Genomic DNA, 16,832 nt, shown 5'->3' on the forward strand with positions numbered 1-16,832 from the left:
ATACCTATTTGTGATAAGTTTGATTATTTATCATTCTATTAAAAAAAATTTAACCTTCTAATCTAGATAAAAATTAATTTTATTGACTAGTGTTTATAAGATATGTTCTTAAATTTTCTGGGATTCCTTATTATATGTTTGCAAGCAACCTAAAGATCTTAGCACCATAAAACACAACTCTACACTAAATCACAGAAAAAATAAAATAATTAATAGTACTAATAAACAATAAAAATAATTTTGCAGATAAATGGAAAAATCTTTTCTTCACGAGAGCTCCATAAATGATGATTTCATAAATACTATCTGAGATGGGAAGAAATGTGTGTGTGTGTGTGTGTGTGTGTGTGTGTGTGTGTGTAGTTGTAATAATTCTTGTAACCAACTCACCTCATCCCACTTGAAAGCAGCCTGCAAACACAATGCATGAAATATGTATCCGTTTGACTAATGGTTGTTTCACATCATTCTAGTAAAAGATGAATGATTTTTTCTTATAGAACTACTGCTGAAGGCGTGTGCAGAAATAATAATGCTGCATGACTAATGAAACTAACTGGGAATTACACACGTAAGAAAGAGGGCTCCGAAGTGAAATCTTCACTTCTGAATGAACTCAGCAGCAGATGTTCAGTGTCCTTCAAATATTTTAGGCCATCAGGCTACAATTTTTCTATGTGTATCAATAAATGTTTTCATATACTAGTCTGAAGATAATATTTAGAAGATAGGTTAACTGCAGGGAGTTGCAGACCGGTCCAAGCTGCTGGAGTTGGCAGTCGTGTGCGTGAGGTGTGCTTGCTTGTGTGTATGAAGTGTGAATGTTTCTTTTTTGATGATGAAGGCTGTAGCTGAAAGCTTTATGTAAGTGTCTTTTAATTGTGCCTGTCTCAACGTGTCATCTTTATGGCAAGCAGCAATTTGTCTTTTCCTACATTGTTGATATTCCTATCATAGTTAATTAATTTCAAAACTCCTTTCTTTGAAGTTAATTGTCTGATTTGACAGTGCTGTATTATTTTTTAAGTAGCATTTATGGGAAAAAATTATGGATATATTCTTCCTTCCATCTCTCTAATTTCTACAGTATATTAGTATGCGCAGAAGAAGCGAACTGTTACGTAGGGCAGACACAACCAACTGTCGGTCACCGACAGTTTTGCTGATTTTGACAGACATATGTATTCTAAGATAGGGAAGGACACAACCTACAAAATAGTCAGGCAGATAAAAAAGATGAGACGTATTCTATTTTCCAACCAATTCAACCCGATCTGACTGTTAGAGATAACGATGAAGCATTCTTGTTTAAATAGGCGTAAGCACATGACTGTCAATTTAGTAGTCAGGCAGGAGGGGTAGAGGGAGGTACAGTTTGCAGCGAAAGTAGTGGCAGTTCCAGAACGCAATCAGTCCCCTTGCATCCGAGCACCTAGTGTTGTTCCACTGGAAATCTTCCTGCATTTCGCTTTGATTTTATAACATTGGAACTTTTCCGTACACAACGGCATCATCTGTGAATAACCTCATGCAGCTTCTGACGTTATCCACAAGGTCCTCTACATACAGGGTGGTCCATTATTAGAGACCGGGCCAAATATCTCACGAAATAAGCATCAAACGAAAAAACTACAAAGAACGAAACTCGTCTAGCTTGAAGGGGGAAACTAGATGGCGCTATGGTTGGCCTGCCAGATGGCGCTGCCATAGGTCAAACGAATATCAACTACGTTTTTTTAAATAGGAACCTTCATTTTTTATTGCATATTCGTGTAGTACATAAAGAAATATGAATGTTTTAGTTGGACCACTTTTCTCGCTTTGTGATAGATGACGCTGTAATAGTCACAAATGTATAAGTACCTGGTATCACGTAACATTCTGCCAGTGCGGACGGTATTTGCTTCGTGATACATTACCCATGTTAAAATGGACCATTTACCAATTGCGGAAAAGGTCAATATCGTGTTGATGTATGGCTATTGTGATCAAAATGCCCAACGAGCGTGTGCTATGTATGCTGCTTGGTATCTTGGGTGACATCATCCAAGTGTCCAGACCGTTCGCCGGGTAGTTGAGTTATTTAAGGAAACAGGTAGTGTTCAGGCACATGTGAAACATCAACCACGACCTGCAACAAATGATGATGCCCAAGTAGGTGCACATCAGTAGCAGACAAATTGCGCGAGAATCGGGAATCTCAAAAACGTCGGTGTTGAGAATGCTACATCAACATCGATTGCACCCCTACCATATTTCTATGCACCAGGAATTGCATGGCGACGACTTTGAACATCGTGTACAGTTCTGCCAATGGGCACAAGAGAAATTACGGGACGATGACATTTTTTGCATGCGTTCTGTTTAGCGACTAAGTGTCATTCACCAACAGCGGTAACGTAAACCGGCATAATATGTACTATTGCCGTAAACTGGCATAATATGCACTATTGGACAATGGAAAATCCACGATGGCTGCGAGAAGTGGAACATCAGCTACCTTGGCGGGTTAATGTATGGTGCGGCATTATGGGAGGAAGGTTAATTGGCCCCCATTTTATCGATGACAATCTAAATGGTGCAATGTATGCTGATTTCCTATGTAATGTTCTACTGATGTTACTAAAAGATGTTTCACTGCATGCCAAAATGGCGATGTACTTCCATTTGTCTGGCACATAGCTCGCATGTGGTTGAAGCGGTATTGAATAGCATATTTCATAAAAGGTGGATTGGTCGTCGAAGTATTCTGAGATCCACAGTGTCATGAGTGTATCGAGGATACCAAATTTCAGGCATTACCTCTCACTATGGACATTGCAGTGGCTGACGACCATCATTTAACGACTGAGAGCAATGGCATTTGCATAGAGTTGTCAGTGCTAACAGACAAGTAACACTACTTGAAATAACCGCAGAAATCAGTTTGTGACGTATAATGAATGTATCCGTTAGGACTGTGGGGCAAAATTTGGCGTTAATAGGCTGTGACAACAGACGACTGATGCGAGTGCCTATGCGAACAGCACAACAATACCTGCAGCGGCTCTCCTGAGCTCGTGACCTCATCGGTTGGACTCTAGGCAACTGAAAACCCGTGTCTTGGTCAGATGAGTCCTGATTTCAGCTGGTAAGAGTTTATGGTTGGGTTAGAGTGTGGCACAGACCCCACGAGGCAATGGATCCAAGTGGGCAACAAGGCACTGTACAAATTGGTGGACGTTCCATAATGGTGTGAGCTGTGTTTACATGGAATGGACTGCATCCTCTGGTCCAGCTGAACTGATTGTTGGATGGAAAGACCATTTGCAGCCATTTGTAGACTTCATATTCCTAAACAATGATGGAATTTTTTATTGACAGTATGCAACGTCACTATTGTTTGTTATTGATTTGAAGAACATTCTGGACAGTCCCAGTGATTATTGGTTTGGCCACCCAGATCGCCTGGCATGGATCACATTGAGCATTTGTGGCACATAAGTGAGAGCTCTGTTCTTGCACAAAATCCTGCACTGGCAACATGTTTCCAATTATGGATGGCTGTAGAGATAGCATGGTTCAATATTTCAGCAGCGGACTTCCAATGACTTGTCGAGCCCATGCTACGTCGAGCTACGGCAGTAGGCGGGGCAAATGGAGGTCCGTCACAATATTAGGATGTATCCCATGATTTTTGTCACCTCAATGTACATTGTGTATATATGGATCAAAAATTATATATTGGTTTCCACCCATTTGTGCTTTATCTCTAAGTACTCAACTTGGGATCCTCAGACACCTATATAATTTGATAATGATTTGGAATACTCTGGATAATTACAATGAGGAACTTAGTTTATCCACAGGGTTGAAAATATTTTAAAAATAAACGCAGATTCTAGATTTGCGCTGTGAATTTTGACGGCTTATAGTTGGGGATGAGTAGGCCTAGGCATTATATGGAATAAAAACACGTATGTGGGAACTACCGTTTGCTCGGTACAGAAACAAATACTTAAATTAATGTATCATAGTTTTTCTACCTCTAATGACCGAAAGGGCATTAGTAATTTACCATGTATCTGGTATTACTTAGGAAAAAACATTCTGTTTGGGGAGACAGTGATTGACTTATTGTAAGGTATTACTATTTGACTCAGTCACTTTCTATGGTACAATCACAACCGGTTTCGGCCTTCTAAGTCCATCTTCAATAAAACCCATATCATCTGAGGATGCCCTTTAAAAGCTCAAACCGGTTATGATAAAAGTGATGGTTATTAATTAATTTGTAATCAACTAACTAAAATGGAACAATGCCCCATACCGAGGGTCAGCAAGTAATATAGGTGGGGTCCAGATACTTTTGAAAATTTTTATTGAGGTCCAGAAGAAACATTGTATTCCTTATTGATGTTTACTTTAATTTTCACTCACAAAATATGAAATATAATAGATAGGCATATTTGAATTTAAAAATCAATGGGAGAAATTACATTTGCTGTCTTGAGCGAGTTTCTTAAAATTAGGTTCACATGGAGAGCAGCTTAGGTGAATACTGTTATCAAGGTGGGTGGCTGTTAATCTCGAACAATACTTGTTCTTCAAAAAAGTAATTTCTGAAAATGAAATTTCACTAATGTATGTGGAGCCAAACATAGTAGCCAGGTGTAGGGCTGATTTTTTGCAATTTTCATATTTGTCTGGGATATGTTTACTCCAAAATTCTTCAGCAGATGCAGTTTTATACATTTGGAAGGAAATTTCGTCAAGTCTATTATCTCCATTTGGAGTAAAGGCTTTGGAAGGCAGAACTACGTCTCAGCCACATCTGTCTAATATGCCGCTGGAGAAACTTCAAAAGGCGATTTTAAGAATCGCGACAGCTTCTCTATATCTGAAAAGTCTTGAAATCTTGCTGCAAATTCCTCCTTAAGCGTAGCCGGAACGATGAAAACGACAAAATTAACATTTTTTGGTTTTTTTTAATTATAAAATTATTTGGAGTTTTCTGAATAAAACAAATCAAGTTTCAACCTTCTAAGTGAATTCCAAGTGTGTTTTTTATCATTGCAAAGTTGACGCGCTGCATAAACGGTTGTAGCGACTTGGTGTGTCACCTCTGACGGTGCTGCTCGCTGGCTGCAAGCAGGGTATCTATACACAGTTAGACAATGTTTTGTTTTCCAACGTTGTATGGCTTTATCTCCAAGAAAAATTTGAAAGTGCCAGCAATCATGTGAATGAAATAATAAACATTTCCTTACTCTCTAATATTTTGAAACATAACATATTATGCCAAGTTTGCAAAGAAAGAGGACTGGAATTGAAAATAACTTCACACATTGGTTTGGCATGTAAAATGTTATTGAAGTGTAACAAATGTGCTACAGAAGTTTCGTTTTCTAATTCTAACAGTATTTCTCGTAGTGGTAATAGTGGAAAGAAGGTGTATGATATAGATGTTAGGCTAGTGTATGGTTTGTGTTGCATTGGTTAGGGCAGTGCTGCATGGACAATGTTATTTGGAACTATGAACTTGCCAAAACCACCCAGCAAGTTTGGATTTTGTAATGAAATGGTGAGATCTTCTGCTGAAAATATTGCTCAAGCAACAATGAAGAAAGCAGTTGAAGAAGCTGTGACAGATAATGGGAATTTTAGAGATTTAACTGTTGCTTTAGATGGATCATGGCAAGGTAGAGATCATAAATCTCTAAATGGAGTTGTGACAGCTACCAGTGGAGACAGTTTCAAAGTGATTGATGTTGCTATTCTCTCAAAACATTGTAGATGTAAGGGCAATACCAAGGATGAACATAGTGAAAGTTGTGAAGCAAATTTTAACGGCACGAGTGGAGCGATGGAAGTAGAGGGAGTGAAAGCAATTTTTTCCAGATACAGGAGTGGTACAATGTATGATACACTAACTGTATAGGAGATGGTGATTCTAACAAGGGAACCTCCCCATGGCACCCCCCTCAGATTTAGTTATAAGTTGGCAGAGTGGATAGGCCTTGAAAAACTGAACACAGATCAATCGAGAAAACAGGAAGAAGTTGTGTGGAACTATGAAAAACATTAGCAAAATATACGAACTGAGTAGTCCACGTGCAACATATGCAACTTAAAGGGTGATGTGCAGTCAGGAGTGCCATGGTCCTGTGATTAGTGTGAGCAGCTGTGGAGTGAGAGGTCCTTGGTTCTAGTCTTCCCTCGACTGAAAATTTTAATTTTTTTGTTTTCAGACAATTATTATCTGTCCGTCCGATGCGATCACTTTTTTGGGAGTGATAATCACATCCACAAGAAAACCTAAATCGGGCAAGGTAGAAGAATCTTTTTACCCATTCGCCAAGTGTACAAGGTGGGTCGACAACATATTACTGTCATGTGACGCACATGCCGTCAACAGTATCGTATAGAATATATCAGATGTATTTTCCTGTGGAGGAATCGGTTGACCTATGACCTAGCGATCAAATGTTTTCAGTTCCCATTGGAGAGGCACGTCCTTTCGTCTACTAATCGCACGGTTTTGCGGTGTGGTCACAAAACACAGACACTAAACTTATTACAGTGAACAGAGACGTCAATGAACGAACGAACAGATCGTAACTTTGCGAAAATAAAGAAAGTAAATTTTTCACTCGGGGGAGGACTTGAACCATGGACCTCTCTTCCGCAGCTGCTCACGCTAACCCCGGGACCACGGCGCTCCTGACTGCACATTACCCTTGAAGTTGCATATGTTGCACGTGGACTACTCAGTTAATATATTTTGCTAATTTTTTTCATAGTTCAACACAACTTCTTCCTGTTTTCTCGATTGATCTGTGTTCAGTTTTTCAAGGCATATCCACTGTTCCAACTTATAGCTAAATCTGAGGGGGGTGCGATGTGGAGGTTCCCTTGTAAGGGACATAAAGCTGTAGAGTTTGGCAATGAAATTCACATTAAAAAGCAGGAGTGCATTGGACATGTGCAGAAGCACACGGGGGCTTGCTTGCGCAAACTAAAGCAGACATTAGGATCCCAGAAGCTTAGTGATGGTAGGACCCTTGGAGGAAGAGGAAGATTGACAGATGAAGCAATTGATAGATTGCAGAGGTATTATGGGTGTGCAATTAGGCAAAATACAAGAATCATTGAGCATATCAGGAGAGCAGTATGGGCATTATTTTTTCATATTGCATCAACAAATGAGCACCCACAACATGCACTGTGCCCCACAGGTAATGACTCATAGTGTAAGTACCAATCAGGAAAGGAATATGCCCATCAAAACAGTTTGCCAAATGCTGTAATTGATGTAATTAAGCCCATATTCAGAGATTTATCACAGCAAAGTATATTGGAAAAGTGTTTACATGGGAAAACACAAAATTCAAATGAAAGTGTAAATAGCCTAATTTAATTTGGATTAGAATTCCCAGAAGAGTGTTTTTACAGATGAAAACATTGCATTTTGGAGTGTATGATACAGCGACAACATACAATGAAGGAAACAACATCAAATGTGATGCACTGAAACTTTTAGGTTTCCAACCAGGACACAACATTTCCACAATGTGCCTAATTCATGAAGAAAGACTAAGAGGTGCAGGAAGAAGAGACAAAAGCCTACAACATGCAGCAAAAGGGGAGAAAAGACCAATGAAAAGGGAACTTAACACTGGAAAAAGAAGAGGATGCTGATAATCCATCACATGGGGCAGGAATGTTTCAATAAACTTTGGAAGCCATTTCCCACAACTTTAAAATTTTCATCTTTGAGGAACATTTTCTCAAAAACTGCTAACAGTATATCAATGAAATTTATACAACATATTGTTTACTTCTTTTCCTTCATTTTTATAACAAATTGTAAAAATATTGTATAATTCTAGAATTGTAGAAGAAAAGTGTAAAAGTTTAGAGAAAAAATAAGCATCTGCTTAAAAAAATTGTAAAACAAAAACCAATAAATATTTATTAACATGGTATTATAACTTTGTAGAGAAATACTCACAGAACATGTAGTCCAAATTTCAGAACAATATGTTTAATGGTTTTAGAAAAAATGTTCCTTCTATTTGCTAAAATTAACATGGAGGAGATGGATCGTTCTGGCTCCCCTTAAGATCTGACATAAAATTTGAGAATACTGAAATGTCTATTTTAAATTATTTTTGTATTTAAAAATTGTTGGAAACGAAAAAATTCTTGACTTGCGATGTCTTTTTAAAACGGAAAGAAGACACACTTTTGTATCTGATCACATATTAATTTCACATTCCCTTGTAGCTTGTTACTGAGCGCATTTTAGTGTTTCAGAATGTCTTTCAAGAAAGCCACAGCTAGCTTACTGCGTTCGTTTGCTAAGAACTGCAAATAGTTTCTTGCTTCTTGTGAACTCAAGTTTTCGAAGAAAGATATCACCTCTCCTTTCATTTGCCAAAAATGTTCAATCACTTGACCTTTACTTACTCAGCGAACATTGTTGCACTGCAGTAAATCAGAACACGCCGAATCACACTCTGAAAGAAACTCTTCGAACTGTCTGTGCGGAAGAGCAGAATGAGCCCTCATAACATTAATCAAATTGATCAACCTCTCCATTGCTTCTCTCAGAGTCGCACTAAGTTTTCCACAAAGGGCTGCCTCGTGAATTATGGACCGATAACATAGCAGCCCAGCAGTTTGTGATTCTCTTTATTAGTCCTTTTTTTCCCCGATCACCGCTGGGCCCCGTCGGTTGAAAGAGACGCCATTTTATCATAACTAATGTTTGATTTTGTCATGAAGTCATCAAAAGTCTTGAATAAATCTTTTCCGCGAATCTTACCTTTGAACGAAACTATCGTTAGCAATCCTTCCCTAAATTTTACACTTCCAGTATCCCAAAATCACACGAAAACGAACATTTGTTCATCAACGTCTTGTGATTCATCTACCGCTATGGCGTAGCAAGGCGCCTCCTGCAGAAGTGTGAACAAACTACTTTTATTATCAGCAGCCAAAATTTTAGTTCTTCTTGTATTACTTCTTGCCGACAAGGGAATACCTTGAATTGTGACAACAGGCCGAGTGGAGTGGCCGAGCGGTTCTAGGCGCTACAGTCTGCGACCGCTAAGGTCGCAGGTTCGAATCCTGCCTCGGGCATGGATGTACGTGATGTCCTTAGGTTAGTTAGGTTTAAGTAGTTCTAAGTTCTAGGGGACTGATGACCTTAGAAGTTAAGTCCCATAGTGCTCAGAGCCATTTGAACCATTTGTGGCAACATCCTTTTCCTCTTCAAAAAGTGCCAAGGCCGTTTCCAACTTAAATTTTTTTCCCCCATCTCAGAATCTGAAGGTGGCTTCTGATTTTTACTAAGCGTCCGACCCACACGCATCGCTGCTTCCGCAGATTTTTCTTGCTTGCTCATGGAGCGAATTAGGAAGGTCGTCCATTCTTTCGTAAGAAGCTAGATATGACGAGTTTTTCTTGATACGCTTCACTACACAGGAAAATTTTTATGGTACTGCTGACGAGTTCTTTCGTAGCGTCTCTTTAAATTGGCATTTTTAGCAAGAGTGACAGTTCAGTTGTACACTCCTGGAAATTGAAATAAGAACACCGTGAATGCATTGTCCCAGGAAGGGGAAACTTTATTGACACATTCCTGGGGTCAGATACATCACATGATCACACTTACAGAACCACAGGCACATAGACACAGGCAACAGAGCATGCACAATGTCGGCACTAGTACAGTGTATATCCACCTTTCGCAGCAATGCAGGCTGCTATTCTCCCATGGAGACGATCGTAGAGATGCTGGATGTAGTCCTGTGGAACGGCTTGCCATGCCATTTCCACCTGGCGCCTCAGTTGGACCAGCGTTCCTGCTGGACGTGCAGACCGCGTGAGACGACGCTTCATCCAGTCCCAAACATGCTCAATGGGGGACAGATCCGGAGATCTTGCTGGCCAGGGTAGTTGACTTACACCTTCTAGAGCACGTTGGGTGGCACGGGATACATGCGGACGTGCATTGTCCTGTTGGAACAGCAAGTTCCCTTGCCGGTCTAGGAATGGTAGAACGATGGGTTCGATGACGGTTTGGATGTACCGTGCACTATTCAGTGTCCCCTCGACGATCACCAGTGGTGTACGGCCAGTGTAGGAGATCGCTCCCCACACCATGATGCCGGGTGTTGGCCCTGTGTGCCTCGGTCGTATGCAGTCCCGATTGTGGCGCTCACCTGCACGGCGCCAAACACGCATACGACCATCATTGGCACCAAGGCAGAAGCGACACTCATCGCTGAAGACGACACGTCTCCATTCGTCCCTCCATTCACGCCTGTCGCGACACCACTGGAGGCGGGCTGCACGATGTTGGGGCGTGAGCGGAAGACGGCCTAACGGTGTGCGGGACCGTAGCCCAGCTTCATGGAGACGGTTGCGAATGGTCCTCGCCGATACCCCAAGAGCAACAGTGTCCCTAATTTGCTGGGAAGTGGCTGTGCGGTCCCCTACGGCACTGCGTAGGATCCTACGGTCTTGGCGTGCATCCGTGCGTCGCTGCGGTCCGGTCCCAGGTCGACGGGCACGTGCACCTTCCGCCGACCACTGGCGACAACATCGATGTACTGTGGAGACCTCACGCCCCACGTGTTGAGCAATTCGGCGGTACGTCCACCCGGCCTCCCGCATGCCCACTATACGCCCTCGCTCAAACTCCGTCAACTGCACATACGGTTCACGTCCACGCTGTCGCGGCTTGCTACTAGTGTTAAAGACTGCGATGGAGCTCCGTATGCCACGGCAAACTGGCTGACACTGACGGCGGCGGTGCACAAATGCTGCGCAGTTAGCGCCATTCGACGGCCAACACCGCGGTTCCTGGTGTGTCCGCTGTGCCGTGCGTGTGATCATTGCTTGTACAGCCCTCTCGCAGTGTCCGGAGCAAGTATGGTGGGTCTGACACACCGTTAGGCCGTCTTCCGCTCACGCCCCAACATCGTGCAGCCCGCCTCCAGTGGTGTCGCGACAGGCGTGAATGGAGGGACGAATGGAGACGTGTCGTCTTCAGCGATGAGAGTCGCTTCTGCCTTGGTGCCAATGATGGTCGTATGCGTGTTTGGCGCCGTGCAGGTGAGCGCCACAATCAGGACTGCATACGACCGAGGCACACAGGGCCAACACCCGGCATCATGGTGTGGGGAGCGATCTCCTACACTGGCCGTACACCACTGGTGATCGTCGAGGGGACACTGAATAGTGCACGGTACATCCAAACCGTCATCGAACCCATCGTTCTACCATTCCTAGACCGGCAAGGGAACTTGCTGTTCCAACAGGACAATGCACGTCCGCATGTATCCCGTGCCACCCAACGTGCTCTAGAAGGTGTAAGTCAACTACCCTGGCCAGCAAGATCTCCGGATCTGTCCCCCATTGAGCATGTTTGGGACTGGATGAAGCGTCGTCTCACGCGGTCTGCACGTCCAGCACGAACGCTGGTCCAACTGAGGCGCCAGGTGGAAATGGCATGGCAAGCCGTTCCACAGGACTACATCCAGCATCTCTACGATCGTCTCCATGGGAGAATAGCAGCCTGCATTGCTGCGAAAGGTGGATATACACTGTACTAGTGCCGACATTGTGCATGCTCTGTTGCCTGTGTCTATGTGCCTGTGGTTCTGTCAGTGTGATCATGTGATGTATCTGACCCCAGGAATGTGTCAATAAAGTTTCCCCTTCCTGGGACAATGAATTCACGGTGTTCTTATTTCAATTTCCAGGAGTGTATAATCCTTGTGTTGCATTCGTGTGTACAGAGTTTTTATGTGAATGGGCCGGCCAGCTTGCTCCCTTCCGCCCCCGCTATTCAGCGCACGCATGTGCTGCAGAGCATAGCAACTGTGTATTTAATCTGCCTATCACTAACCATTAAGAATTATATTTATTCAGCAGTTAATTGTACACTACTAGAAAAAAATTATCAGAGTGACGCTCAAATGAATTGTTACCTACAGAAAAATATTCTTTAAATGACTGCGTAATTTATACTTCCGAAGTTTTTGGCGGTCCAGTTTTTGACCTTACGCGGTCCGGACCTGGAGCGCGGTCCGTCAGTAGCCGACCGCCGTCCTGTACAAAATGCTGCTGGATACAGACTATCAGTTGAAAAGAAGACATCTTGCGTGCTACATGATATGTGACTGCTGCTCGCTTAGCTAGTCCCGTAGCACTGAGCACTATTATTTTGCAATAGTTTGAATATAGATCTGCACGCCTGCTGCTTTGAGTTAGGTTTCGAACTTCTTGTTAGAGGCGTTTGTATGTAGGGTGGCGGTATCATAAAAGCGAACAAACGTTACGTACCCAAAGTTCTGCCACGCAATTACGTGAGTCACGGCTTGCTTTCGTGATTACACTTACGTAAGGGCCGTGCGTGCCGCTAGCGGAAGCGTGTGGAACACACCCACTGCGTTCTCCGTGACAGCTGCGCTTAAACTCGGACCATTTCAAAGCTTCCTCTTCTACAGCTGTGCCAACTTCAAAGCCACTCAGATGAATAGAGACCGTCACCTACGTTCATAAATAATATTTATCAAATAAAATAAACCAATTTTAAGGAGCAATTATTAAAGATAATGAACCCATAAAATATCATTAATTTGTAGTTTTTAAAATACCAATAACTCTTCTTATACGAACAGCAGAAGAATAAGCAATGAAAAACTTCTCGACAAAACAAATAAATATTACAATAACACCTCTTCAGATCTAATGTTAGAATAGTTTAGTGAAATGTGGATGAAATGCATCGTAGGAGAGCAGAAATACTAGCAGAGCTTGATAGGAGCTTCCTTGACAACGTAATTCATTAGTTGAAAATCTGTATAAGACGCAAGGACAGAAGACATCTCGATATGCAAAAGCAGTTTGGCAGCAGAAAGACAGACAGCGAACACGTGGTTGTTTGCTTTTTTACGAGGGGTGAGTCGGCGCGCACCGTACTACGAGCAGCTTCCCGATAGGTACACGTTCTTGGTGAGGAAGTACTATGTGTCACCTCAGTAAACGTACGGTCATTGGCTGGATGTGGGAGAAACTTAACCCTTTGTGAAGCATGCAAGCTATCTGTCGTAGCTGCGTTTTATGTTGTTCACAACAGTCATGGTTTTTAAAGAAAGGAATAAAGATATTCAACAGGCAAATTAATGTTGGACGGAATTATTTGTTTATCAGGGCTCTCTATGCGACCAGCGACTCCAGAGCTATAGCTGACCAAAAAACGTATTTCACTACCACAATTTAAATGTACACCAACTGCGACATGGTCGCGTATACAAACAGTGATCCAATACTGTCAAATGTTTTTTATTCCAGTCTTTGATCACACTATCAATTCTAAAAAACAATTTAAAATTAATTGATGAAACTGATGATACTCAGCGGTGTGTCAATAGATATATCTGTGTGAACGCTACCTTCATCACATTATTCACATGTTTTCTTAGCTAGCAGGCGGCCGTCTCTAATTGTCATATTTCAGAAGCTACATAAGGAAAAGAGTGTTACACACAGCATCAAGTACTAGTATTGCCCTTGCTATCAGAATAAATATAAATGCCTGTGCTTTCATGTAAATTAAGATCAAAATTAGATGACGCTAACTGCATATTATTATTTAGTTTCCTTTCATCTACTGCATATTTAAAGACTTGTTAGCTAATTTTTTAAAAGAGATCGTACATATTACAGTTTTCATCATGTAGTAATATAATTTTTTTCGTTATACAAACATATATTGTTTATAGCAGAGGAAAATCAAGATAATAATAATGAGCCTAGTTGCTCAATACGAAGACAAAAAAAGAGTAAAAAAGAAAGTCTAACAAAAAAAGTGCTGTTTAGTTGAAAAACGGAGGATGTTAAGTAAAAATGTTAGTAATTTAGAAGAGAATACAAGAAGCATAATAAATAATAAACAAAACTGTAGCCCGCCACCGTCAGTGATTGGAAGGGGAAGTCTTGGAATTGCACCGAACCTTTTTCTTTCGATCTGACATGAAGAGATTTATGTATAATATGATTGTATACTAAGGGTTGCAATTGTATACTAAGGGTTACAATTTTTAAGAGATCTTTTGCCAACAACAGCCGTGCTCTGATTACAGGCTAATTTGAAATATACTTAAAGGATAATTATCATGGTAATTATTACTGCCACTAGTTTATGGGGTTTGTTAGGAAGACAAATCTCGGACTGGGCAGATCTCGGATTGGGGTCATTGAGTTATACGTTTCTGAGCAACATTTTCTTTATATTTAGGTTTTTACGTAGCTGTGTTTGTACGCAAAAGGGCCTTTCCAATGAAAACGTGACAGATGAAAAAGAAGTAAATAAACTGTTTATTATTTCAAAAGTAATCGCCATGATTGTTAATACATTTACCCACTGAGAGACAAGACAGTCAATGTCCTCATGCAAAAACGTTTGAGGATGCCTACGGAAACATGATTGCACCGAGGTATGCACCTGAAACTTCCTAGCAGATTAAAATTGTGTGCCTTACTGAGACTCGAATTCGGGACCTTTGCTTTTCATGAGCAATTGCTCAACAGGAGGAAGCAAATCTGTGAGGGTGGATCGAGAGTCGTGCTTGCATAGCTCAATCACTGGTCCGTGAAAGGCAAAGGACCCGAGTTCGTGTCTCGGCCTGGCTCCCAGTTTTAATGTGCCAAGAAGTTCCATGTCAGTGGCCACTCTACTGCAGAGTGAAAATTTCACTCTCGAGACATTCCGCAGGCTGTAGCTAAGCCATGACTCCGCAATGTCCTTTCTTGCACGAGTGCTAGTATTGCAAGTTTCACAGGAGAGTTTCTGTGAATTTTGGAAGGTAGGAGGTGAGGCAATGGCGGAAGTAAAACTGTGCGGATGAGTCGTGAGTCTTAGTTGGACACTCAGTCGGTGCCAGCATGCAGCATTATGGAGCAGTCACGGGACAGTGTTTTGCTAACGAGGCATGTGTTGCGTGTTGCGCTTACTTCGGCCGCAGCTAAGTGCTTCCTTCCTTCCCACTGAAACCGTCATTGCGGCGCTCCGACCCAACGGCAACGTCATGAAGCATGCCACCGAACGATGAGTACAATTTCGAACCCATCCCTTCTTAAACAGCATGAGGCAGTCTCGTAAAGATCTGCAACGCCACATGCGTTCCCAACGTTGTATCAGAGGTTGCTGTGCCATCATCATGTATAACGGTCATCCCTGCACCTGTTCCAGTTGTGGGCAGGAGGGCCACTTGCGGTCTAACTGCGTTCAACGACGTGTCGCGCAGCTCCCATTGTCAGAAGTGTCCCTGTCACCCATGCTGGCCACCCTACCAGTAACATACGCGGCGGCCCTCGTCACGCCTATGGCTTTGCCGAGCTCCTTGCATGGTCTCTCTGATCAGCATGTGCTACAATCCCACTACTTTTCGGACAGTGTAGGCACTCCACCTGACAACATGGCCGCCACCCACACTGCTGTGACAGTCACCTCAGGGTTGGGTACTTCTCCACAGCACCCACTTGACTCCATCACAGTACTGGCAGTGGTCTGCGAACTAGGTCGATGCTCTTCCTTGCCATCATCCGACACTGAGGAACATTTACACAAATAATGCTCGCTGTGTCAGTGTAAACATCATCGCCACTCACTCGTGGATCCTCATGACACTCCTACCAAAGACAACACAGACGCTGCCCAACCAGCAGAGAGTCCCATGCAAATGTTGGCAGATGGTACTAGTCTATGAACAAGCAGTGGAGATTGCCATCAACATAGTACTGACTGGTGTGTAGGCTGAGATGCCTGTCTCCCTGCCGACGCCTAATGATCTCTATCACCAAGATGACATTCACATGGACATTGGACAGCCTCTTGGCACAGGGGCATGGGGTGACGACATGGGGGATGGAATGCTTCTTCCACAGGACTGTCTACCATCTCCTGATGTGGTTGATCGTTAATATCATAATTGCTGTATGGACAGTCTCTCCTTGCTATTCACACCCTGCACCTCCCCCTGTCAATGGTAGATGCACGTCCACCACTGCTAGCACAGATGTACTGGTTTGCCATAGTGAACATCAGCATGATCGGCACCACACAACAAAGCTGCAATGTTTCACCTTGCACGATCATCCCTAGTACTGCAGTGCGTACGCAGACGATCTACTTCTCACCTTCTCCACGCTGGAACTTAATGACGCCATTATTGGATCCAGCAGTATGGACATATTTTGGGTAGCATACTCAATGTCCACAAGTCGATGATGCATATCAGACGTGGACCTGAGGTTGTGGTGCCGGATCCGCTTCCCATTGGTACCGTGCTTCATTATATAGTGATCGATTTTATGGGCTTCACACACTGCACTGCAGCACTGGCTTACTGCCGTCTTTTACAATCCATAAGGTACCATGTTTGCTGCCATGTCCTTGTAGCTTGAACCAACTACACTACTGGCCATTAAAATTGCTACACCAAAAAGATGACGTGCTACAGACGCGAAATTTAGCCGACAGGAAGAAGATGCTGTGATATGCAAATGATTAGCTTTTCAGAGCATTCACACAAGGTTGGCGCCGCTGGCGACACCTACAACGTGCTGACGCGAGGAAAGTTTCCAACCGATTTCTCATACACAAACAGCAGTTGACCGGCGTTGCCTGGTGAAACGTTGTTGTGATGCCTCGTGTAAGGAGGAGAAATGCGTTTCCAACTTTGATAAAGGTCGGATTGTAGCCTATCGCGATTGCGGTTTATCGTATCGCGACACTGCTGCTCGTGTTGGTCGAGATCCAACGACTGTTAGCA

The sequence above is a fragment of the Schistocerca nitens genome, chromosome 5, assembly GCF_023898315.1.
Source record: "Schistocerca nitens isolate TAMUIC-IGC-003100 chromosome 5, iqSchNite1.1, whole genome shotgun sequence".
NCBI classification, from domain to species: Eukaryota; Metazoa; Arthropoda; class Insecta; order Orthoptera; family Acrididae; genus Schistocerca; species Schistocerca nitens.